Source organism: Plectropomus leopardus, chromosome 2, assembly GCF_026936395.1.
Source record: "Plectropomus leopardus strain MGB_pleo_1.0 chromosome 2, ASM2693639v1, whole genome shotgun sequence".
Lineage (NCBI taxonomy): Eukaryota > Metazoa > Chordata > Actinopteri > Perciformes > Serranidae > Plectropomus > Plectropomus leopardus.
The window spans coordinates 37,706,724-37,733,727 of NC_142177.1; the positions used below are offsets into that span (position 1 = coordinate 37,706,724).

A 27,004-nucleotide genomic window follows, 5' to 3' on the forward strand; every position below is an offset into this window, starting at 1 on the left:
GTAATGTCTCAGCATCCTAAAAATGTCCTAAAGTCCTAGAAATGTGACGGTGCTAACAACCACTGCCCTACCACTTTGACTTTATATTCTTGACTGATATTGATTCTGGATGCCTACATAAATTGGCATCAGTGTAACATATTTATCATTAATGATATTTTTTCCTAATAAGCATCAGTGGTGCGTATTAATGTCGTTTGGTCTCAATAGGTTTTGTTTTTTTTTTAATCATCACCATTTTGCCAACAGTCAACTTTGGATTTAAATAGGAGTCTTTATTAAACTAACCACATGTGTCTCCCCCTCCTCTCTCCCTGTGTGTCCCCCTCCCTTCCCTCTCCCCCCTCTGGCTGATTGCTGGGCATTAACAATTTAAATTGTTTGCCTTTTTAGTCACGCCAATTGTAATATCGCTCTCGGAGAGGCAGTAGTTAATGAGTTTCTACTTTGGGGTGCTCCCGCTGAGACGACACAGGAATAGATCTCTCTCCTTTTCCTCCTTTCTTTCTTCCTGTTCTCCTTCAGTGACTGTCTGACTGTTGGCCTCTCATTCTGTTATTAACGGAGAATAGACATAATGACAAAAGATCTGAGGGAGTTACTGTCTTTGTGTGTGTGTGTGTGTGTGTGTGTGTGTGTGTGTGTGAGTGAGTGTGTGTGTGTCTGGGTCATTTTAGTGTGTGTGGATTTCCCTCTGTCTGAGTCTCAATCTGCATCTGTGTGTGTTTTTGCAACCCCCTGAGAGCCCCCTGGTGTGCGTGCATGTGTGCGTGTGTGTGTTTGTGTGTGTGTGTGTGTGTGTGTGTGTGTGTGTGTGTGTGTGTGTGTGTGTTCCCTGAGGGCTTTTTGCAAGTGTAGAATATGTTCTTAATTAGAAAGCAGTGATGTAGAAAACTATACATGCTTGCTAATCTCTTCCGGTCTTCTTCATTTTAAAACACTGCAAAACATGAGGAAATGAATTTGCAGAAGAACGTGTCAAACATAATGTCTTGAATAATTCAGTTTTTCTGATTACAAGCACATACAGCTGTCACATATCAAAGTTGCACTTATTGTGGCAAGAAATGCCTCCGTGGACTCATACTGTAGTTCTCCTACTCACTGATGACTTAAAAGACGGCTGTAAAAAGTTTATGATTATAGCAGCAACAACGCTGTGGAACATCATCATTTCCAGTGATTGCCTGGTTTTACACTGAAACAATAAATGTTCAGATAAAGTTCTAAAAAGACTCCTGCATATTCCACTTTCCAGCTGTCCATCAGTGTGCTCAGTATGTTCTTTTATTGTGAAAAGAGCTTGCAGGCAGGCTCGTGCATTGGTTCGCATGCTATAGAACATGCCACAGTTTTATTTTTGCCAGAACTCACTTCTAAAACTGATGAGCAGGTGTGACAAACCTTCTGTCTTGTGTATTGATCTACATTTCGTTGTAGCAATGGACACGTCCAACAAATCCCAGACTTTCATGCAGGAGTCTGGTATTCGCTTCCTGTCTCAGTGTTAGTTTTTTTTCTACTCATTACCATGAGCCTCTTTCACCTAATCCTAACCATCCATGCCAACGTGCATTTGTTGACATCCTGGGGGCAGTTGCCTTCTGCTTGTGTTGCCATAACCACGTGCAACATCATCCCACCATTTGCATTTGTTGACATCATGGTATTGCCATCCCTGAATGTCAAAATCAGACACAGAAGGATACGTAGAGTGTAATCTGGCAATATGTGACAATCTGGGATGAAAATAGTTGAACCTGCCAAATGCACACATTTAATTATGAGCCTAACACAATTATTTATAAGAAGTTATACTGATTTGTCTTCCTTGTGACATTCGAATTTGACCAAAACATTACAAGCCTTTATCAAAGACTATTATCACAGATGTTTTCATCCACACTGCAGTATTCAGTGTGCTGCAGAGGCACACAAATGAAAATGCCATATGAATAGTGGAACAAGTTACTGCTCACTGGGAGTGATGACTAAAGTAATAACAGCATTTTTGTCATTGAATGTGAAATTGCTTTATAAATATTACAAAATGTTTATTACAAATGTTTAAAATCACAGCAAAGTGGAAGTAAAAGAAACCAAAAGAGAAAAAGAATGGTGGGTTTAAAAAGATCCAGAAAGAGAGTTGAAAAGAGGGAGGGAATATGATGGGTTTGAAAAAGGTGAGAAAGCAGCAAAGCGAAAGAAAAAGATTAAAAGAGACAGGAGACAGAAAGACAGAGATAGCATGGGGAATACATCAGTCATAAAAGTAAAGAGGAGGATAAAAGACAAGAGGAACATGGCTCAGTCGTCTTGTCAGTGATCTTCTGTGTCAGTCAAACTCGTCTCAAAGCCGGGCCTTTGAAAATGTTACAAATGAATCAAGTTCCATAACTAGCTAACACCCTTCACTTGTATGCCCGCTGAAATGAGATGTCCTTCTCATTTCTTCTCTCTGTCTCTGCCAACTTTGATATACTTTTTAGGTGACTGTCTGGATATTGCAATTACACAGTGAGCTTTAACTTTCACAAAACCAACATTATAAACTATTAACAATGAAGACATAGTTTGTCTCGCCTTTTTAACAACTTTTGAACTGTTGACATTTTTAGTTCTTCTTTTCATGCTGCACTCTCACTACTTTGCCCCTCAAATCATGAGTGCCTTTCTTTATGTTATACCAGGGTATTTAGAAATCCCAAAGGTATGTTTATCAATATTGTCATAAATACATTGCTCCTTTTTCTATTAAACTCATTGTATGTAGTGCACAGCACACACCATCAGAGCTCAGTCTCTGGTCTCGATTGGTGACAGACAGCTGAGCTGAAAGACAATGCTACACTTATTGATGGAGGGAGAAGTTACAGGACTGTGAACAGCTGGTGGCCAGCTATTGCAGAAAGAAAGTGGGAAATAACAGCATGTGTTTTCCATCTAATTCTGTATATTAAGGATTCATTGTGCCAAACCGGAGCTAGTGATTGTTGAAAAGGTGAATGTACTAACTAGATTACAAGCAAGCGTAACCAAGACAGTTTGGGTGAGTTTAATTTTGTTTCTGTTGAGTTTGACTAAAGTGTGTTTAATGATGAGTTTATAAGGAAATTTAGCCTTCAGAGTCTCCTGTGACAAAGAGAAAGTTGAATACAGAAGGTGTACAGTTCGATTTCTCTGTTTAACAAGGAAAATAGCTGTGACAATATTAGTTTTCTTAACATTTTGTGGGTTTCTATTGTGTATTTCTGAGTCTGAAAGTCTACTGTGTATGGAGATTAGCCAACATGACAATTTACATGGAAGAAGTCTTGGCCCAAATATCAGCTGAATTCACTGGATCCGCTGAAATATTAGTTTCTCCTCAGACCAATAGCAATCTGCTGGTTGTAAACATCTCTTTTTAAAAACCCATGAAGTCAAATCCTTAACATAAAAAAAAAAAAAATCAGTATTTAACAATTTTTCTTCATAAAATGTCTTTGTCTTCTTTGTGCATTCGGCACTTTGTTTGGCTGTCAAACACAACAGGAAATAGTAATGAAAAATAGGAAAATAACTTCTCTGTCAAGAGTACACATATAAATAAAATTGACACAGTAAAAACAGAATTAAACATTTTCTAAAAAGGATTCCAAGACTGAAAAACAAGTAACTCATTTATGCACTTAAACAACAGTCCAATCATCGGTATTCATGATTGCTTTCTTTGTGTGTTTTTTTCACCTTTTTCAGTTTCACTCAGGAGGTTGTGATCTGTTGTGATCAGTACCTGTCATGTAATCTCTATCATTTATGAGCCGCGAGGACAAAGGAATAGCTGATGAGAAACACGGACTTTCTCTTTGAGCTCTCTCGCCTTTGTCTAACTCCACCTTACATCTGTCTTTTGGGTTTCTCTGTATTTCTCGCCTTATTAATCTGTCTATTCCCATCAGTTTTTCTTACATATTTGTTCTCAAGCCTCTTTTCTCACCCCACCCTTCTTTTTGGTTTTCCCTCTCTGCCCTTCATCACCACCTCTTGTTTCTCTGACCCAGGCTTTTGACTCTCTCTGATTTCATGTCAAAGACATGAGAGCTGGCTAATGGAGATTTAAATTATATAGGGCACTTGGGCTTCAAAAAGAGAGAGAGAGAGAGAGAGAGAGAGAGAGAGAGAGAGAGAAAAGAGAAAAACAGCAAACCATTAATTCTCCCTTCAGTAGATCATTATTTTATTTTAATGTTTTTTGTGTCTCTCATCCATCCTCAATTTTCCCCTTTCATAACATATACTTTTGGCTGTACACTCCAAACAGTATCAGCATTGGGCTTTCAGAATAAAGTAGTTATTAATGTAAATTTATTTGCATTTTCATGATCAGAAGAAACAATCACATCACATTTTTGCCATGAAATAGTGTGCGAGGGCTCTGGAGTGAAGCTGGATTTATTCCTCATTCATGGTGCTGCAGATGTCATTCAGGAGTCTGCAGCTCTCACAACTACGTCTTAGCTAAATACCACATGGGGACCTTAATAATAATTGAGACTACTTAGGGACACAAATCAGTTTTTTGGCATTAAATGTCCCACCAATTGCAAAAAAATTCAAGAAATGATATTAATGATATTAGGTTATAGAAATATATTTAATTATTGTTAATATTTATATTGATTTATTTGTTTGTTTCACTGAAGCATTTTTTCAGGTAATTTCCAGTTATTTAGTTTTTTGCCAATTTCAGGAAATATTCTTGTAGCTTTTTTTTTCTTTTAAACATATTTCTTGCAAAATTTGTGATCGTTTCCATGTCTTTAAAGAAATCGAGCCAATTTGCTCTGGTTTCAAAGGATAACCAATAAGTTGAAAAATATGCTATTACTTTTCTTATGTGCAATAAAATAAATAATAAATAATGAAAATAAAGAGATACACTTAAACATATACTGCTACCGCTACTCAGTGCTACTTCTGCATGATTACGTGGGTTTGATGGAAAAATAATTTAATTTGCAGTGCTTTTGAAGAAGCTCTTTAATAGATCCTTTAAATGTGCTCTCTAAGTAGAACAAAATTGTACAATCAGTCTCCAAAAATATATTAAATCACAAAAAGACAAACGACTGTTGTGATAATGATGTGCAGATTTTACCATTGTGTGATTGCGTCCTTGCTTTGATTGCTCCACTGCCTTTTCTCAGCATGTATTTCAGAAGTACATCCTAACAGTGTCTTGTAAGCTGTTTTACACAAAATAACGGGAATTTATAATTTTGTTTGACTGCCAAAAGAGCAGGTTTTGTTTGAAAGGCAATTTGCATTCTATTAAACTCTTGTTTTGTGAAGTGAAGCAAAACTAGAAAGTTTATTTGAATGAGGCAGAACATATGGGCATGTTCAATTTGCCCTCTCGTTTTGTCTGTGTACGTTTATCCCAGAGACAGACGAGAACAGAGTGGTGAAACAACATGTTCACACTATTGTGGCCTTTAAATGATTAGCTGTTTCTTGTGAGATACATCTGTGGTTGTCGATACCTTCCTGTAACTGCTGGGTTTCAACAGACATTATGTCTAACAACAGTCTAATGTGTGCAAGAAGCTGAACGCAGAATGAGATACGTGTGTCTCGCTGTATGAAAACAGAAGTTAAACATTCAGATTGAGTAAAATGAAACTGAAAAGATACAATGTATGAAAGAGAGGGAGAGCCACCAAGTCTGGGTTTGTGTGTTTCACAGTGTGTCTACTCTTGTGTGGGAATTAGAGAGCAAGTGAGAGAGATAAAATATGTGTGTGTGTGGTGAGAGAAAGATAGCTCTTGGGGCAGATTTTCCCCGATTCGTCTCACTGATTGTTCACATCTGTCTGCGTCTAATCGGTGGAACGTACATTTTTATCCCAACAAGAAAAGTGCCTCGTTTTCTTTTTTCTCTCCCTCCATCCCTCCTTTCAGTGTTAGTCATGCAGTTTTGAGTGGCTTTGTTTGCCCTGAATGAAGCCAAAAGCAATTTTCTGATCTATACACAATATATAGGCAGGTGCGAGTGGGCCAATCTGAGCTCATTCATGAAATGTGAGCAGAACGAATAAACTTTCGGATATTTACTTGTATTTCGGCACTCTTGTGACCTACTCATGTGCTCTGTTATGCTCAGTTTTGTGCCCGAAATAGGCCTAACATTACATATTTTACAAGGGATGATAACTGTTAATGGACAATCAATAAACTGGTTAAGAATTTAACCCAACAAGTGAAATTCAATTGTTTAATCAATAGGCTATGCATAGCAATGCCAAAGCAATATGTTGCTGTGAGTTTGGCATGTGTGTGTGTGTTTAAATAAAGATTAATTGATTTATCAGTTGTTAATTTTAGCAATAATTGATGAAGGAAGGTGTTTACAATTTACAACCCTATGTATTACATTTTCCTAATTCTCTTTATAACTTGTTTCTCTTGCTTTTTCTTGTTTCCCTCCACTTTTTCCTTTTTTAGTCATGTGGCGTCCCCCTTCTGTTGGCCATCGGAGTGTATACACCACCATGTGCAACCTTCAAACCGCCTAATCACCAGCTCTGAGGTAAGCTAACATCAATGATCTTCTGTAAAAGAGCAGTTTTCTACATCCGGGTTGTCCCTCTTTTCACTGGTACGTCTGAGGTTTGGTGTTCCCCAAGGAGTCGATCATAGGCCCTCTGTTGTTTCCTGTTTAAATGCTACCATTTATGGAATCTTAAGCAAACAATTTAAATGATTTTGAATGCTATGCAGATGATATGAAATGTTATATACCCATGAAATCAAGTAAGACATAAGGCCTTTACGGTCACATATTTAATGTTGAACACTCTAGACAACCCAAAACAATGTGACAGTATTATTTTTGGGGACCTATAAATGTGTTTATCTTAAGCAAACCATTTGCAGCTGTGTGATTCTGTAGGTGATTTACTCTTTTGACCTTTCTAGTAAAAATGTTGTTATTGACATTTTGAAAAATCTCTAGGAATTCTGATGTTGTATTATATGGGAAAAGCTTGTTTGGGACGCTAATCACAGAAGTCTTTACACTGATGTGAAAGAGCTTAGAGAGGCAGCTGTGTGTGTCAGAGAGATATGGTCAGAAAAAACAAAAAGAAAAGTCTGCACACTATATCATGCTCCTATAAATATTTAACATAATTAACACCAAGGTCATGTTTCTCTTGTTTTTTCCGCTCTTGTATTATCTCTTGTAGCTTTTCGTTGTGTCTCGATGTACGTGCTTTTGTGAACTTTTTCAGAGATAAATTGTTCTGTTGATTGGCTGTTTAAGGGTGTCTCCAATGACTGTCTCATTACGCTTCAAGTCTGGTAATAAGTGAATGGTGCAACGGTCTGGTCACACATGAGCGCTGGAGAATACTCCCCTTTGGTGAACTTTAACCCTTAAAGTTGCAGCATCAGTTAATAGCAGAGAGGCATGTGTGGAGGAGATATAGATTGTTGCCGTCTTTAACCAGCTGATATTGTGTGATATTGGCCATGAAAAATACAAACTGCTCCATGTGAGAGTAAAAGTTAATTTCCGATTTTACATCATCTATCCTCTGTATTTGGTCTTTCCAGACATTGTTGATGTCTTTCTGCCTCCCTCCACCTTTCCCCGAAAAAACCTTATACTTTTCTCCTTGTGTCGTAATCTGTCACTTTGTGTTATGAGTCTTGGTCAGCCTTCCTCTCACCATGTATATTTTTTGTTTTCCTTCATTTTTAATTTCCGTTTTTGATTATCTCTCCTTTTCCTTTTTTCCTTTCCTCTTTCTTAGTGTTGTCTGCGATTTGTCTCTGTCTTTGCCTAATGAACCTTGTCCCACCCTCTTCAAAATATCTCCCTCTTTGTTTTGTGTCTCTGATATCCAGGATTCTGTTCTTTTCTGTCTCTTCTTTTTATGCCTCCACGCTTTCGATAGCTGAGACTGGAGGCAGTATGTTACGTTTTACGCCCGTCCGTACAGCCTATTCTTGTGAACACACTATGTCAAGAACGCCTTGTGAGAATTTCTTCAAATGTAACACAAATATCCACTTGGACTCTGAACTCTGTCTCATTCTTGTGAACACAATATCTCAACATCTCAAATTTTTGTCAAATTTGGCACAAGCATTTGAGTGGACTCAAGGATGAGCTGGTTATATTTTGGTTTTTAAAGGTAAAGGTCACTGTAAGCTTGCAAAAGTCTTATTGTCATGAACACAATAAGCCTTGGGCGGATGAACTTATTAGAATCTGGTGGTCGAAGGTTAAATGTCAAGGTCACAGTGACCTCATACAACATGTTTTCATTCACATCAAATTTCACTCAGATGTCTAGTCGGATATAATGATGAGCTGTTGTCGGCTGTGACATTGTAATATTCTGCTAACTTTTCTGACTGTTACTCAGCGTCATAAGTCAGGAACAGAAGGAGAGACAGTCGGATACTGAATTGATGACACTAATCTTGGGTGCCCACCTTGAAGCTATGCTGGTTGTATAGATCTTTTGCTGTTGGGGGAAGATATCCATATTTTCACAGTTTTTTAAAATATTTTTCTAGTTTTTTAAATTTATTTTGGTTTTCTCATCACCTTTTTTCACTTTTCTTTTATACCAACATTTTGTTTCTTACATTCTCTCTCAGTACTTCTGTTGTAACTTAGTCCTGTTCCATCTTTCACTCCTGCTCTTTCTGTCCTGCTCCCAACTTATTTTCCTTTGCCTTTCCTCCCCAAAACTCTCCAATGGCCTGCCCTTTGCTGTCTGACCACAATAGTCTCAGCATTTGGATTACTGTAATGGGGCTTGCATCACCCTCGTATGATCAGCCATCTGGGGCTCGCTGCCTTTTAGCATCCAGTTAGTATCTCCCCAATAGGATCGGCTGAGAAAGCTAAGCCGGAAAAGCACTAATCTCCCAGCGCTGGCCTTTGTTAAGTGCCCCTGACGGCCTCGGTGCTAAAAGGGGGCTAATTGATGTTGCCGCCTGCTTATTGCAGGCCTTGGGAGGAAGTGGATGATTGTCAACTATGCATATGTAGAGGGGAACTGATGTGAAGCAAAGTAAGTCTGAGGTGGGGGTCGCCTCAAAATAGCTAACCTCCTGAAGCAAATATAGGAAGGAATTTTTTTCACAATATTTGTAATATTGTCTTCAAATATTTTGCAAGTTGTTAACAGACTGTTACTGCAATTTTGTACTTGTGCAATGGTCCAGTCCTTTTAATATTTAAAAAGATTTCATAATTGTACCTGCACACTTGATTCCATGTTTGAACATGTGCACTTAAGTGCAATTTTCACAATTGTATGCATCGCTTGAGTGACAGAAACTGGAGGTCATTCATTGCAATGAAGGCTGACGACCTGACTGCTGGTAGTTGAAAGATGCATTAGGTGTCTTTACCCTGTCTGTAGCACTTAAGCCAAAAAAACAGTCATTCCTCATGAAAATGTAAATCTTTAAAAGACAGTCATGAGTGTATGCTTAACCTTTTCAAAAGGATTAATGATTTTCTAAAAAAGCTGGACACTGTAGTCTTCAGAAAAAAGAAGTAAAACATGTATTTGTTGAGACTACTCTGTGGTGGATTGTTACACATGTGGTGCTTTCCTGCCAGGTATTGACTTCAATAAGCTACAGTGTCCCTGTTCATGATAATCAAAAAATATATCGCATTGTGCATTTGTGTGGCTCACTGATGTTTTTTTTCCAGTAGTTTTTGCACAAAAACCAAGATCAGTGGCATGGAGGAAATAGCTTTATCAGGCTTTGGCTACCTTTGTTATGCTCATTATGCCTCAACACCAGAGACAGCCATGGCTGGTGGCATTATGTTTTCAGGTTGCCAATCATCCCATTGGCTGTATGAATTAATGGACGTAATAATGGATGTAGCCACCTTGAGATTACAGATTGGTCTTTAGATGCCTTTTTTTGCCATCTTAGATTTTTGGTGCCAGATGTGACCATATTTTAATTAGAGAGTGTTAGCTGTTAGTTTGGTTTGCATGGAGGTTGGCAGCGGTTAATTATGATAATGCTATTACTAATTTTAGCCAGCAAAAAACAGGCTTAAAACCATTAAAACAAAATGTACTTACAGAATTAACTAAAATATGCGACTCCTTAGAGTGTCTTTTAGTACAACCAAATGCTGAACAAGAATTTTTTTTATGGGACCAAAACATTACATTTAACATTCATGAACTGAAATAGCAACAGATAGACCTATACTCTGTGAATCTGGAGTTACGCCATGGTTTTGTTATCTAACCAATGTCGCAGTAGCGACTTGTCAATGGGAGGCACCCACCTGTTACTCAAAGCGGCCATGCCCTTAATCATCCATAACTTTAAGCCTTAATAAGATATATAAAAAGCTTAAGCTATATAAAAAGTCCTGAATGTACATTAGTTATGGAGACCAAAACTTTTTTTTTTTGTAGGCAGGCTGTAAACATGTATTTATGCTGTAAAGTTGGGAATTTGTGTCTATGGGTATTGACTCAGTTTTGGAGCCTACCTGAAGTGGCCATTTAAGGAGCTGCATTTTTGCCTTACGAAGCTCTCTGTTAGCTTTCAGTACTGCTCTTTAAAAAGAGTTTTTAATAACCTGTTCACATCAAAATTCACATGTGTATGCAGATTGTTTTGAATGTGGGAAAACCTCTGAAAATTAGGCGATATACTTTCTCTTTGCCAGTAGCCCACTGAGGGCTACTGGTGGGCTGGTGTGTATCACGTTCGACAGTGCAAACAGGCCAAAACAGGGTTAGTAAACAGTAGAACAGCACTGACTCATTTTGGAAGATCTGTGAGGGGCACAAAGAGACCGATATAATTTAATAGCAGTGAGTCATTGTATCAAGCCAGAAAAGGGGATAAAATGATCGTGTCTGGGGTGTCTTGTTTCTATCACTGACGATCAGAGCTTGAGTGGATAAATACCTGTGAATGGGATGAATGCTTACAGCAATCTTTCAGTAACCCTTTTAGGCTCTTTTTTTGATCATTTCATGCCATTTGTTCCTATTGCCCCTCATTCTCAAATCCAGAACTGGTGTTGACCGCTGAACATCAATGTTTCTGTCTGTTTCTGATGTCAGACAGCTGCATGAGTCTGATTGAGAGTCTCACATTGCTAAGTGGCAACTCACCAAGGCGAAAAAAACACATCCTGCGCTGCTGGTCTTTGAGAACCTGCAGTCATCTAATAACACAGACAGATAGAAATGTCACAGCACCTGCACTGTATGATAAATTGTACTGAAACAAAGCGAAAATAAGAGCTGACATAAAATTTGAGGTGACAGAAAGTTGGCTTCTCAACATCGCTTGCAATGACATGAACTAATCTCTACCCCACGAAGACAGCAGAGATACAACTGCCATTTTCGTTAAGAGTTTTGTTACCATGGAAGCAAACCCACTCGCGAAGTAATTTTTCTTACAACCAGGTTATCAACCATAGCATCATTTTTACACACCTGTACAGCAGCTACACCGTCTTGGCACGGTGGATTTTTAAAGCCAAGAGAACGGAGGAATGCCTCTTATCTGTCAGCCTGCAGCACTGCCAGGCCAACTGATAACTCAATGCACACACACACACACACACACACACACACAAACATTTACACAAAAACACACAAGCATAAGTTAATGCCAATGACAGAAGAATGGCTCTCGTAGTGGCAGTTTGATGGTTTGATAATTAAACAAACAAAAGAATTATTTTCCCCCCCAGTGTCAGCTAACAGTGTACGTGTACGTCTGTGTGTGTGTGTGTGTGTGTGTGTGTGTGTGTGTGTGTGTGTGTGTGTGTGTGTGTGTGTGTGTGTGTGTGTGTGTGTGTGTGTGTGTGTGTGTGTGTATTGGGCTGTGTGGCCCATTAATGGGGTCATAACTCAGTTTTTTCTGTTATTTTGCTTAGAGAGAGAGAGAGGTTTAGCCTGAGGTGATCTTTAGATCATTCGGCCTTCCACTGCAGTGAAAAACAGCTTACCTACTAATTTAATGCTGTTTGTTGTGTTTTTTGTTTTTGGATGGCATCAAATGTTAGAAAAGCTTGCACTGCAATTGCAATGACCATATCAATGTTCTGCATGTTACAGCCTTTTCAAAACACACATTTAAGTTAAAGAGGCTCTATGCGAAAATTCGGAGTATATGACTTATCTGCACGTGGTTTTCAACATGGAGGTGGCTGAGCTGGCTGCCAGCAGCTAACAGTGCTAACTTCATAGAGAGCCCAGTAATGACTCCATAAAACCCTAAAATCGGTTACCACCCCTCGTCTTAAAGTGAATGGATTTTTTGAACGGGTTTTTGGTTAGAAGCCTGAAATAAGGTCTGTGGTTAACACAAGCTGAAGAGACTTTCGCATTTTGTTCTGTGACATAGAATACATCACTAAAAAATCCCACTCATTAACTTTAATGCTTTAACGTGTTGAAAAAAAGGCAGCTGCTAACAAGTGGCTAAATAATTATACAAAACTTAATCAAGCTTTTTTTTATGGCAACTGCATTCAGGCTTCAAATATCATAAGTGGTGTTCATTTGGGAAAATTATTTTGCAGAACAAAACTCGTAAGTATCATAAATGTTTGTTTACCACAGAGCTTCTTTTTTGGCAAGAACACAATGGAAAAATCCCATAGTCTTTTTGACCAGTGAACTAGGGTGATGTTAGCCTCCTGGTTGGCCTACAGAGAAGCGTCATCCCTGGTGCACTCTATGTCGTACTTTATGCAAATATTGTCAAAAAAGAAAATGTTGGCAGTGCAAAAACAAAATGTAATCCATGCTTTTGCAGAATTGAACATTAGCAGCATTAAATCATGTATGTGAGTTTTGAAAGCACACAATGGTATTTTAATTGATCTTGTACAGTTAATTGCTGGAGTTATGTATTAATTTACTGGCAGAAAACACACATCTGAGTCTTGAAAGTCATCTGCAAGACAGCATGTTTGTTTTCTTGCAAGAAGCAACCAAATTCACATTGTCATAATGCCTTTTGTTTACTCATTGCTTATCTTCTGGGTTTCATTTTTCCAGGAGATCAGCCTGAGAATGCACCTTTGGTATTTCATCAGACACTAGAAAAGATTATGTTGACAAAGCTGTGTAGGCAATCCAGTAAGATGGACTGAGCTGTCCTTGGAAAGAGAAAAACTTCAAAAGTTTAGTGTTAGTCTGCTCAGTGCCACGGTGAAAAATCACCTTGTGTCCTGTACTGACAGTGTTTGGTACCCTGTTTATCAGGGAATCAGATATTTTGGCTTTATTACAAAGGCAGGTCAGAGACGTTGTAAATTCAGCATACCAACCAGCCCAGGAGGCCACCAGGGCACCCAAACAACCTGAAATCACTGCAATGCTGCTGCCCTTGTCCCAAACAAATGAGAAAGCTTGTTCACCTTGTTAAAGCCACTTTTCTAACTTTGTGATCAGAACGCATTGTTGGAATTGGTCGAGCCCAAATGACGCACAGTCTACCAGACAGAGCAAATTTTCTAATTTTACAGCAGTGCATTAAAATACCTTTGTTATAAATAAGATTTGAGGTGAGAAACACGCAATGCATTAACAAAGTCTCGATTCATATTTGAATGAGTGAATGAATGACTTAATTTTTTAACAAAAAATTAAAACAAGATATTAAATAACAAACAAAACATATGTAACAGTGTTCAAAAAGAAGAAGTTGGAGGGAAGCTTATGTATCCTTACCCCTTTTTAATTTTTTCTCATATATTATTTCAACAAATTTACAAACTTTATCTACAATTTGCATACAAACAATTATCCCCAGATCAGTGCTAGCTAGTTTGACAGTTTGACTGCAGGTCACAAGCAGCGATTGTCATGATTGACCTGGCTGCGTTAGAGACTCCTTGGCTCTGATTGGTTGTTTTCTGTCAGCTGTGGGGTATTGTTAGAAATGGCATCAGAGGTACTCCAAGGGAGGAACATGATTTTTGGCTGGACCACAGAGGCAAGGCCAGACTTATGAACCCAAAAGTCTGTGACTGAGTGAGTAATGAAGTTACACGATTGGCCAGAGTGACTGATGACGTTTTGGTGTTTCCCCATTGGCCGTCAGCTGACACACTGAGAGAGCCGTGGATGCTGACCACAGATGTATTATGAGACTTGGATACAGCATTGAATGACAGCCCTGTCCAGTCTTATGAGAGATGCCGAGTGGCACATGAAGCCAAAAGGGTTCAAAAATTACCCAGATGTTCTGGTTCTGATTGACACTACTTTTGTACTAGGGTTGCAACGGTATGAGATTTTTACGCTAAATCAGAATTTCTACAGAATTAAATGTGGTGGTGGCTGACAATAAAGAGGGTTCCCCTCTCTAAATTTGCATTTCCTCATAATCTGTGGGTGGTGGCAGAAACTTTAATTGTAAATGAGTAGGAAACCCTAAACTGGACATGTGCCAGCCACCGCCTGAATTAACCTTTTAAAAACTGACATTATATGCATGGTTCTGTCTAAATAGATCTAAAATAAGAACCGTAATAAATAGAGCATTGTTCTTTCTTGTGACAGAAAGTCATAGCGTCTTTTTTTCCTTGCAGGATGTCATGATCCTGTTACGTAACCTAATGTACCTGGCACAAACATAGTATTTTGCCAATATTTATTCAGTGTTTTCCAGGGAAATTTCCCTGTCTTGTTTGCAGTCTCTTGTACTACTGTGTGGATGTAGTGACAGTTTCAGCGTAATTGTACTGTAGCTTTAAAATCCATGTTCAAGCTCAGAAAAGTCTGGCAGGTTCTTCACTTTCCTACACTTTTATGAGCGTGTATGAGTGTTGAAATTTAATGTTGGTACTCTGCTCTAAAAGAGCTGCATGCTCTTTGGTGCTTAAAGGGATTTTCATCGTCCCAGAAATAGCGGTGGTGCTGATTAATACAACTGCCAAGGGATCAAGACAGGCAGAGATTGTTTTTGGGGTAGATAACGGCAGAAATGACAATGTCCAAGGTCCAATGGAGCACGAGGGTATTTATAATAATGTTCTGCACTTGAATATGACATAATAGTAGTTTTTATCTTCTAAGGCCTTCTCAGGAAGCTGTTACAGTAGTTATGTGTACAAATATACTTACAAACCAGCCAGATTCATTCAGTCCTTCACCTTCCCTATTCAAGATCTCTATGTTTTAACTTGTGAGGTCTAAGTCTTTCATCAAATACTGTTCCGCTGTTTTGCTTTTGGATTTAAATAAATTTTTGGCTGCAAGTTTTGAAAAGGGTGAAATTAAACCTAAATTAACCATCCCACGCTGTCCCTGCACTTTTGATGTTTTCATCCATTGATTGTCATCACACTATGAAGTCACTTTGCTTTTTATTCTGAGGCTGTAATTTCATAGCTGTCTTAAAGGAGGACTCTAACTCTGAACAGACATGAAATGACTCATCAACATCGTTACTGCAGTGAGGGTAGGGTTAGGGTTAACTTTCAATTATTGACAAATGAATAACATTGCGAATAAGCAGGAGGCAGCTCTGTCAGTGGGTAAGAGTGTGATGCCAAAAGGCATCTTTTGTGCATGCATGGAACGAGGGTGCTGATAGTGCTGGTGGGAGTGGCGGTGAGGATTTTTCCTACACTTTACCTTGTGCCTCCTTGCCCTAAACCTAACAATCCCTGCTGTTGTTGCATGTGCTGTTGTTGGCTTAACACAACAACATGCCACTTCATTCCACCATGTGTGTTTGTTGATATCATGGAAATGGCAAGCGTTAGCAACAGACGCAGAGGGATGCCTAACGCGTAATATGTAAATACGTAAATCCAGTAACAAATCTGCAACATGTGACAATTTGTGATCAGAACATGTTGGAATGACAGTGCGCAGTGTGAGCTTAAACAGGGTTCCCATGGTCAAGAAACTCTTTAGAAAAACTTTTCTGGAAATGGTTTGGAATTAACAGAATATTTTTGAAAAGTTTTTAATATGCATGCTTATCTTTAGGCAATGTCGCAAAATACTTATTAGACTTGACCATACAGGAAATGTTTGTTTAAATTAGTAAGAAATAGGTTTTTTCCCCCACCGAAAGAGGGGTGGCCTTTACGATTTTGGTCGTATCTGTATGTGCTGTCAATTTGCATGTCTTCTTAAATAATGTCTTGGAAATGGGTGAAATTTTATAGAAAACTTATGGAAAAGTTTTGAAAATTCATTGATATGTCAGAATCTTGTTTAAAGTCTAGGCTTTACCTGCTCATCGGTTTCCATATAGTTTCTCTTCCTGCTCCTCCACTCAGCGAAGCTCCACGTCTTTCATCTCTGGAAGGCAGCCCAGACCAGAGACACCTCCTTTCATCTCAACACCTCCTTCTGTCAGCCGGCACAGAGAGAAAAGTATGAGATCTTAACAAATGTGGAAGAAGAAAGGTATCTACATTAAAAAATCAGCAGACGTTGGACAGACCAGTAACTAGAGGAAAACGTTGGTCTTATATGTTCCTGCAAACCACTAATCTGTCACATTTGTACATTTCATACACATCATATTAACGTTTATAAAGTGACCTAGCATGTGAGCTGGCTTTGTCATTGGAAGGTGGACTGGATGGAAACCTGTTTGTAACTAACAAGCAAAACACTGGTTGTTTTAAAGCGAGTCAACACAGTGTTTTCATCATTTTTTTTAGCCATCAAACCTCAGACTGATGATATAGTGTCATAAAATACTGTTGTTTGTCAATGAGACGTTGCTGCATTTTCAGCTGGGATTGTGCAACCCAAAGTGGGTATTTTAAGCCTAAAAAAGATTTTTTTAAACCATAACCAAGTGGTTTTTGTGCCTAACCACATGTTAACCACAGCGTTGTTGAAACCTGAAAAAACGTAGAGCTTCAATGTATCTGCTCATAAAGTACAAATGTACAGTATCTGTGGTTAGCCAAAATGTGCAATGCCAACATTTATACTGTAGCTGTGCATCAGATCATCATCAGGCCCAAAATTATTACATTATGTAAAAATCATAAAACACATGTCCTGTTTTAAAGGCCATTTGGCGCCGACCCAAAGCAACCATATAGAAACGACAAACACACATTGATTTTCTATCAGTTCAGAACAATAATGTAGAGGGACAGGAGGGTCACCAGGGTTGACGGCTGTCCTTTGTGAGGGACTCTGACGCCAGCATTGCAGGGTTTTCACTTTATCAGTTACCTACTCCATCAAAAGCGAACGAAACAAAGTGTATAAAATTAAGAATTACCCAATCTGCCATCAGCAATTCATCACTGATCGAGTCCAAACAGTTCTGCAGCAGGAGAATCCCTTATCCAAAACATGGGATCACACGGGACGTCTTCCCAAGGATACAGCATGCGGCCCAGAGCAGAGGTTGATGTACAGCTCCATTTATCACGCTGAGCAGACCACAGCTGGAAGTGGAGATGTGTCAGGTCCAAGGCCAAGACACCATTCACTTACAGGAAGTGCAATGTGACTCAGTGTCTTGTAATGTCAGGAGATTGTTTTCACTCACTCTCCAATTGTAGACCAACTGATGACTCAGCTGCTGTTATCATTTATATTAGGGTTCGGCCAGTGAGAAAATGTTCAAACTGGTTTGGTCTTAAGCCAATCACCAGATGGGACGAGTTTACCAGATTTTACCAGGTGTCCCGGTGGACTCAGCAGTCGTTCCTCAGTCGAACATAATGGCACTGTGTCTCAACAAAAAACAACAAAATGACTGACTCTTACATAGCATCTCGTAACACAAGAGCTCTCTATGCACACATAATCCATTAAATATGCACTTCTGTTATTTTATGTAAACAAACCACCTAGCTATCAGCTGTGCGCTTGATATCACACCAGAGACAAAACTATTTAAAAGATACCTAAACCCGTAATGCTAACTTTTATTTGCTCATTTTTGCTTGTTATCCTTATTAGCAAAACAGAACTGTAGAAATCGTTCAGGTGACATATTTATCTTTCTGTTATGATGATCGGCTCTTTAGTCACTTCGTCTTATCGCATTTAACCATAGTTGTCTCCATTTTTGTAGGCAAGCAGTGGCAACTGGTATGCGATAACATTTCAGTTGTGAGCCATTACTTTTTCTATTATGGCACCTAAAAAGATGACATTTAACCTTTGTTTTGTCTCCAGCTAACACTGTGACGTCATCTTGACATCAGCCCTAAAAGGGATCTAAACTCTGGTTCATTAAGGCATCTTGTCTCCACAGTGAATGGCATTTAGTTGTTGCTGTTTGCTGTTGCTGTCATTATCACTCTATTTTTTTTATTTTCTTGTATTTTTGTTTCCATGAAGCCTGACCCCAGCACTGACCTGGGGCGTAATACTCTGTGCACCACAGCTAATGTGTAGGAATACATTCGTTCTGTGGCAGAGAAAACGTAGTGCCAAAGAAAGATGGCTCGCTAACAGCAAGGTAACCAAACTAAAAAAGTACACTGAAGTATACTTATTTCAATTTTTCTGAGTGTACTTCACGAGCACAAGATTAATACACAAAAAGTGTGTTATTTTTATGTACAATATACTTAATATACTAATGTAACGATATGTTATTAGTACTAATAAAGACATACTAAAACACATATAAGAGCACTTGTACTATTTTGGAACACCATTACGATGCACTTGAATACTTGTACATGCATATTTTATTACTACTTCTTTACTTTTTAACAATATATTTAAATACAACTTTGTTTCTACTGAAAGTATGCTTAAATTATAATTTGAGTTTTTTTTTTTAATTTAAAACTGTATTTTGAACACATTTTACTGTAGTTATAAATGCATTTATTGTATATCATAAGTGCACTAACAGTTAACTGAAAATTTGATTGAACTGTACTTTACTGTATTTAAGTATGTTTTAGTAGCACTACTTTTGGTATACTTTTGATTAAGTGTAGTTCTGAGTACTTTTTTTTCCTTAGGAAAACACTAAAAATAATCTCAATAAAGCATCCACTTGAACTGATATTGGGTTGTTTTTTTTGAAGTTGCTAAAATACAATGCTGGGGCCCCCCTGTCCTCAGCTTTACATTGTTGAGCTTCTGTGGCAGTACTCGTGTATGCTTCGCCAACCGCCATGTACTGATTCACTGACTACAGATGTTTAAAATCCCACTTCAAAAAATCTGAACTATCTCTTAAATGTGTTCAGAACTAACAGTAATGCTCTGGAGAGAGAAAGAATACGGCAACGATCCTACTTATAAATGACCAAAGTTCAGTATCTCAAGTTCAGTCTCAATGACAACCTGCTTTTTTTGGCTGCAGCAGAATAAATGAAGATATCATTACCCAGAGGGAGACAAAAGTGAGGAAGCTTTCCAGTTGGAACAGCTTGTTCCTGACAGACTACAGCATTGTAAAAAAAATCCACTGAGCTGATCAGGAGGGGGCAACCAAGAGTCACCTGTGCAGCGCACTCTGTGTGTGTGTGTGTGTGTGTGTGTGTGTGTGTGTGTGTGTGTGTGTGTGTGTGTGTGTGTGTGTGTGTGTGTGTGTGGGGGAGCAAAGAGTGTGACTAATACAGTTGAGGTTAGGATTAACTTTTCCACCCTGAATATCATTCTCTCTTTAAACCTCCTGACACAATATGCTCTTTAACACACACACACACACACACACACACACACACACACACACACACATACACACATACATACACACATACACACGCGCGCGCGCATTCATACACACAAAATATGCAAGTAGCTGACTTCTAAAATAGCAAATGTTTACTGAGATGAAAGGTTTGGCTTATTTTCTCCCCTCTAAGAGGATCCAAGCCAAAATGAGTGACTGCCAACAATTTCTGTGCGAGTGTGTGTGTGCATATGTGTGTGAATGAAAATCTGGCTTCTTTGTACCTTCGCACTTCCTTGGCACATCTTCAAACACCAGTGTGTAATCTAGGTCTGTGTCATTGGCATAACAAAGAGAAATGTGCACTGTTACTATGTATTATTCTTTAAATCTGCTTCTCGTTTTCCTGGTAATGAACTGTACTTCAAATACCATAATTTTCACAAATGTTTGCCATCTCATCCCCACCTTCTCCCTGTATCCTCACCCTAAAACCACACTACTCGCCTTTTCTTTTTTTTTTTAAGTTTTAAGAATCAAGGACATCTCTTCAAATGGTTTATAAAGTTTGGATGAATTTCTCAGATTATCTTAATTATTTCCTGCAGCTACAGAGAAAGCTAAATACCTAGGAGGCTATTGTTTTAAACTTACCTTTAAGATGTCATATCTCTGGATTTATACATCATATCAGACATTTTAAAGGTCGCTCTTTCAAGTTCATGTGTGTGAAATCCTTCAGGCTATAACGCAGCACTCGGTCATCAGGTATGGCCATCAGTCATTTAGGGAATACTCTTCTAGAAATCAATGGAAGCCGCTCCATCGCAGCGTTACATGTGCATTGCATCATATTTGATTGAAGCTTTAAAATGAAAAGGAAATGGCTGCTGCATGGATCCATCCTCAGATGGTGGCTAATGGTGAGAAACAAGGTGTCTGTTCTGTTTGGGATTATTGACTCATAACAGAAAAAATAATGTAGAATTCTTTACTGGTTATGTTTTTCAGAAATAACAAGCTCTGTTAGTGTCTTGTTGTATTGTGGTTAATTTCAGCCCAACTATTTTTGGGCTGTACATTGATGAATGTACTCCTCACTGGCTACAGTTATATGCACGCCAATATTACCCTCTTATTGGGATATACTGGCAATATGCAGGTGTTTGGTGCAGATTATATAAACAGCATATTCCTTTTAAATATTCCAAATTAGATATGTCAGTAGGAGCATTATTTGGGCATTGGTTTGGAATATGCGTCTCAATTTTTTTTACTGCAGTTTGCAACACATGGCCTCTTATCTGATTATAGTCGGCTTTGTGCATTGTCATGAATGCATTGTGCATAAACCAACATGCCAACAGTTTGCAAAACTGTGGGGTGGAGATGCATGTAAAAGAAAATCCCACAATTCAGATTTTTGGATATGTGCAAATATGACAGCAATGACCTTTTCATGAAGGCCAAGGAAGGAAACAGAGACTCCAACATGTCCGCCACTGGTAAAAAAAAAAAAAAGTAAAATCCTGTTTTGATGCAAAAATGCAAAATGACAGGTGGCTCCAGCTGTTCAACTCTTCCATATTTTGACATGACAAATGGGAACGTTAATCGTAGTGTGCATGAAAATGTGAGTGTCAGTGGAATATTAATTTTAATTAACCATGCATAGTATAGCACATTAGGAATATTTTCTTTTTTGGAAGAAGTTCGAAAAACGGTATATTTTGTGCATGTAAATGCTGTCACTGTTACCCGTTCTCACTCCCAACTCCTCAAATACTGATGCTTGGTCAGTGGTCCTCAGCGTTTCACACTGAGGCACCCTTTAGTATCTGTGTGAAACGTACTCAGTTAGCATGTTATTGTTGAACGCTCAAAGCAACTGACGTAGTATAAAAAGTGAAAAAAAAAGTCGTCAGGATGGAGAGATGTGTAAAACACAGGACTTTCACCCGGGAGACTGCTGTTTGTGTCCCGTGTGAAACCAAAAGTCACTGTTGAGTTTATTTAACAATGCACCCTGGTATGTCAAGTGACATATTTCGTGATGTAACATATATACTCTTTTTAAGCCATACAATTATTGTGTTTAATGTTTTCCCTGACTAAACTAATGCTAGAGAGGTACATAGAGCGTCATAGTTTGGCGAGTAGGGCCACTGACTAAGCTTTGTTCAGTTGGGAGTGAAAATGTGTTTCACTGCTCCTTTTAAACTTAAGGAAATATATTCTATGAAAACCTGTTCCCTCATTGCTATTCTTCCCCCCTTGACCCCTGTCTCCCTCCGTATTACATTTTTCTTTCTTATAGTTTTTGTCCCATATGTGCTTAATATGGGATCTGTATCTCTATATCTCATCTGCAGAAGACAAGAAAAAAAGTGTATAATAATACGACACAGAACGCTTTGTATTCTAAATGCTGTTGAATCAGCCAGTCCACATCTGGAGGAGGTCAGTCAAGCCCTTCCCCCGTAAAGGAAAAATAACTAGACCTCATTGAGCATCATCCGTTCCCTTGACCTGTGAATCTTGATTTTAGACACATGCAATGGCTCTGCCTATCTTTGCATTTGCATATTAAGATCCAGGCACAGGCGGAATAGAGATAAGGAGGGCTGCCTAGAAATACCAAGCGTACAGTAAATGCAAAGGGTCGTGATCAGATGTCATTGTCCAGATAACGTATCCAAACACAGACTGCAGGAATACCAGGTGTAAATGCAAGCTTGGATAGGCATGGGTATCTGCCTTAAAGGGACAGTTCACACAAAACATCATAAATACATATTTCCCCTGTAGTGTTACTTATTAATCTAGGTCTCTTTTTGTGAGTTGCTGGATGTTGGAGATATCAACCCCAGAGGTGCCTGCCTTCTCTCCAATTTAATGGAACCAGAAGGTGCTTGAGTTGTGGTGCTCAAAGCACCAAAAAATAGCAATGTTTCTTTTATGAAATCCTGACCTGGTTACCTGCCAACAGCATCACTGCACACAAGGAAGCGTGCATCTACTCATGGACAAGAGAGTGCGAGATGTAAATGTTTATGGCGTCCTTCCTGTGCTGTAATGTTAGCCAGATCAGTGGAGAGGAGCTAGTCGTATATGCACACTTCTTTTGCACAGTGATTGGTTGGTGGGTGTAGTTTGGTAAAAATAAACAAGTCCCTACATGAAACTGGTCACAACAACTCTCAGTACTTTTGGAGCTTATGACTGAATCTCTATGGTTAAAAGTTTAGTTTCTCTCCTGCGTCCCTGTTTTACTCTTAAATATTTGCTCACTTTAATGGTTTCATTGTCTGTTGTTGCTTTTAGTCACACAGGAGTCGTGTTAAGTTGCCAACACATTCTCATCCCAAGTTGTCCCATATTACCGCTTTGCAGTTGACGTCTGCATCTACTGCAAGTCCTCTCCTTGCCTTTGCCCCCTCAGGGACTCCTTGGTCAAAAACTCCTCCGTTATCTCAAAACTGTTGTTAATCCCTCGGATAACAATTAGGAGATGAGCAGTGTCTTTTAGGTCGTTACTTTCATCCAGTGCTAGTGAATATAACTTAAAGGACTCCACCTTTTTGTTTAAATTGCTGGCTATATCTTCGTCAACCAGTCCCACTCGGTGAGTCACTGTCCTGCATGATAAACTGATTTTTTCAAACTTGCCTTTGCTCTCAGGACACAAGAGACCTGCTGTCTCTACGATGTATTCTTTCAAAAACTCAGCTTCAGAGAAAGGCTTGCTAGCCTTTGCTAACTTGAATGCCAGCAAAAAACTTTGGTACCTGAATCTTGAATCACAGTTTGTCGGTGAAATTTTTTTTTGCTGAGTCTGTATATTAGCCGCCAACCTCTGAGCAGTAGCTGCTTGTTCTTGCGTCGACTGTTTGCTTGCATAGTTAGCATGCTTTGTGGCAAAGTGACGGCTGATTTTGTGTTCTTTTAAAACTGCAACAGTTTCTTGGCATGTCAGACATACAGCCGTTGATTGGACTTCCGTGAAAAAATATTTTGTTGTCCATTCCTTAGTAAACACTCGGCACTCGCTGTCCACTTTCTTTTCTATGGTCCGCTCGTTTTTACAGAGCGGCTCAAAGAGCAAAGTACATAGAGAAAACGTGAAGTGTAGCGTATAATACGCCACACTCCAGCAAAGGTCAATGTGTCTGTAGTGCGCCATCTATTTGGGAAACGTGGGCATTGCAGGGAAAAGGCAAAATGAATGAGATTGTTACTATAATTTGGACAAGTTTGGCGGGCTGGATTAAAAAGCCTAACGGGCTGTAGTTTGCCAAACCCTGATCTAGACTGATAAATCACTTTGCAGGTAAGGGGAAGTTTTTTTTTATTTTAGGTTGACATGTCTTTTTAAGCTTGTATTCTGAGTGCTGCAAGTGCATAGGTTATATCTTTTAAGCATGACTAGATGCAGTAATATAATTGTGCGGCTCACACCCTGTTAGTGTTGGTGCTTTGCTCTATCAACTGAGATACACCTTCACTTTGCCTTTGCGCTCTCCTCACTCCCCCTCTCTTCACCATTCTCCTTTACGTCTCTTTATCTCACCTCGCCTCCCCTCACTAGTTTTTCCCTCCCTGATGTCCCTCCTGTCTCAGCAGGATAAAATGAGTAGGACAGAGGTGAAGAGAAAGAGCAATGGTATAATAAAATCAAAGCAGACTCATTACTGAAGGTCTCCTGAAGGGGTGAGATAGGTGTGTTTTCCTCAGCAAGCCATCCATTCCACTCCGAGTGTGATGTATTGCGCTCAATTACGACAAACCAGTAGTGTTTGTTAATGTCCCACTTTGCCCAATAGATCAGGCCTATTTGTTTTGGTGCATTTTAAAAGACAGTTTCTGCCGTGTCACAGTTAAAAGCATTCGTCACTTCTGACTAATATCCATAACAGTATAAAGAGACAACTCACCCTTTAATTAACTGCTCATTTTATTCAGAATATGCAACTGATTCCATCAAGGATTTTATTCCATAATTAATCTCGTCCATTTGAAATAAGTGATACACACTCATACAGCTTGATTGATACTACACAAAACTAATTACAGAACCTTTACCCTCCAGAATGAATGTTCAGTGGTTTTCTCTGAATCGAATTGAATTAAGTTTGTTGTTCCTCTTTACGTTATTCGTGAATACTAAGATTAAAGATCCCTTTGAGCAAAACAGCACAACAAAAGCAGCACAAACATGTTAGTACAGCCAAAGCAAATGAAGGGAACACAAAGGTAGTGACAGTCTTTAAAGGGACAGTTCACCCCAAAATCAAAAATACACATTTTTCCTCTTACCCGTAGTGCTATTTATTAGTCTAAATTGTTTTGGTGTGAGTTGCAGAGTGTTCGAGATATCGGCCGTAGAGATGTCTGTCTTTTCTCCAATATAATGGAACCAGATGGCACTCAAAAACTCTTTCCAGAAATCATGATCCAGTTACTCAAGATAATCAGCAGATCTTGTTGTGTGCTGTTTCATGTAGGAACTATTTTATTTCTTGCAAACTACACCCATCAGCTGTATCACAGTGCAGAAGGAAACATGCATCTACAGCTAGCTCAACTAGCTCCACTGAGCTAGCTAATGTTACAACTCAGCCGCAAGCACGCCATTAATATTTACATCCAGTGTTGTCATGCACACGAGCCCCTACATTTCTTATGCTAAAGCAGTTATAACAGTGTTACTTATGGCTGCAATAGGTAGCAGTTTTCAGCAAAAATGAACAGTAAATCATTTAGCAGGTAAAGAGCCAGATATTTCCCAATGTAAAAGGTAATGATATGTCAGTGTTTTGTTGTGTGCTGCCCCCAGGTGGTCAAAAGAATCAGTTATTGCAGGTTTAATGTCCCTTCATTTTCTCCTTTTGTCACATTTTTTATAATACTAGTTGCCTGGGCTGTTAAAGCAATTTTAGCAGTGCCCCAGACAGAGCTATCTGCCAGACATAGAGGTGATTTCAGTGCCAATCTGCTCCTCAAATGCTGGGCAAGGTGACAAATGGGCCACTCTCAACTCTTAAGAAGCAGCATTACAGTGAGGGGAAACGGCTTAGATGCCCACACATAAACACAATTACAGTCACAACAAGGCTGGAGCGCTGAATAAATTCTGCAAATAAACACAAATACTTGAAACAGACTACAGCATGCTGATTGAGCCATGCACATAAAACAAAATATTAACTCACAACAGTTGCATTCAAATGCAGGAACACACAAATCCATAATCCACATGGAAGTACACATGTGCATGCATTGAAAAAAATGTGCAAGTCAGTATGGACTGAAGCATACACACACATATTAACATGTAAAGCCCCCCCCCCAAAAAAAAACAAAAAAGTAGAATCCATTGTTAAGGAGGGCTTTAAAGGACTAGAACACGCAGACACAAACTCTGAGCCCTTAAGAATAGCTTAAAGACAACAGCAGACTCCTACACACACACACACACACACACACACACACACACACACAGGGCCCAGTGGATGAGGTTAAATACATCTTAACACAATAGGAGTGTTTTTGGGTCAGCTGTCCCTTAGCGTGGCGGACAGAAGCTTCACTGACACAATATCCCTTTAACGACATCATATAATGGATGCTTCAGGCACACTTTACGGCTTAAAGCGGCCTTTTTAACTGCTTAGACTAAGCTCCTTTGTGGCACTGAAAAATGAGCAGTAAAGGGTAAAAAGGGGGGAAAAAATTACGCCATCCTCTTTAGATGATAGCCAGACAATAGCCACGCGCTTAACAGATTAAACAGTCATAAGGTTTTTGACGCAGTGTAAACAAAGCTAAGTGGAGGATTTCGACTTTCTCTCTGTCTGTATCCCTCTCTACCCCCTTTTCCTCTCCTGCTTTCACTCCCTCTTTGTTTGTACAATTATCCACTTTGCGCTACTTTGTCTATCCCTAAATGCTCCGATCTGTTGTAAGGGATGAGCCTGTGCTTGGGTTTTAAAGTAAGCTTCGCAGCATTGAGCAAAGCTAACATCACCGAGGGGATTGTGGTTGTAAATGTCACTGCGTCCCCTTATGGGGATACTGCCTTTTTTTCTGTTTTTTTTTTTTTTTTTTAAATGACACACAACAGACAACTGCCGCTATTGTTTTACCCCCAGTGTGCTGACAAGGCTTGAATACAAACTGTGGATGAGAAGGATAAAAGTCGAGACAGAAGTGATTAGTCAGCATGTTTTTAAGACGCTTATTGTTTACTTAAAGAAACAAAGCCTGCTTCTTCTTTTTTTTTTTTTTTTTAAACTTTCTGCACTTCTTGTTAAAGTACAGATTAATTTAAGACTACTAGAGTGAATGA

The 27,004-nt window shown here is 39.0% G+C and overlaps 1 long non-coding RNA gene across 4 annotated transcripts in view; it reads left to right on the top strand.

The window, feature by feature from the left end:
• LOC121960480 (uncharacterized) overlaps nucleotides 1-27,004 on the top strand; it is a 133,118-nt gene that overhangs the window by 42,150 nt on the left and 63,964 nt on the right. For 2 of the 4 annotated variants that reach the window (XR_015775027.1, XR_015775025.1), the window contains exon 4: nucleotides 6,487-6,571. This is a non-coding gene — a long non-coding RNA (uncharacterized LOC121960480). Of the gene's footprint in view, nucleotides 1-6,486; nucleotides 6,572-16,293; nucleotides 18,680-27,004 lie in introns of those variants that run through there. The other 2 variants (XR_015775028.1, XR_006106987.2) reach the window with 2 other exon arrangements.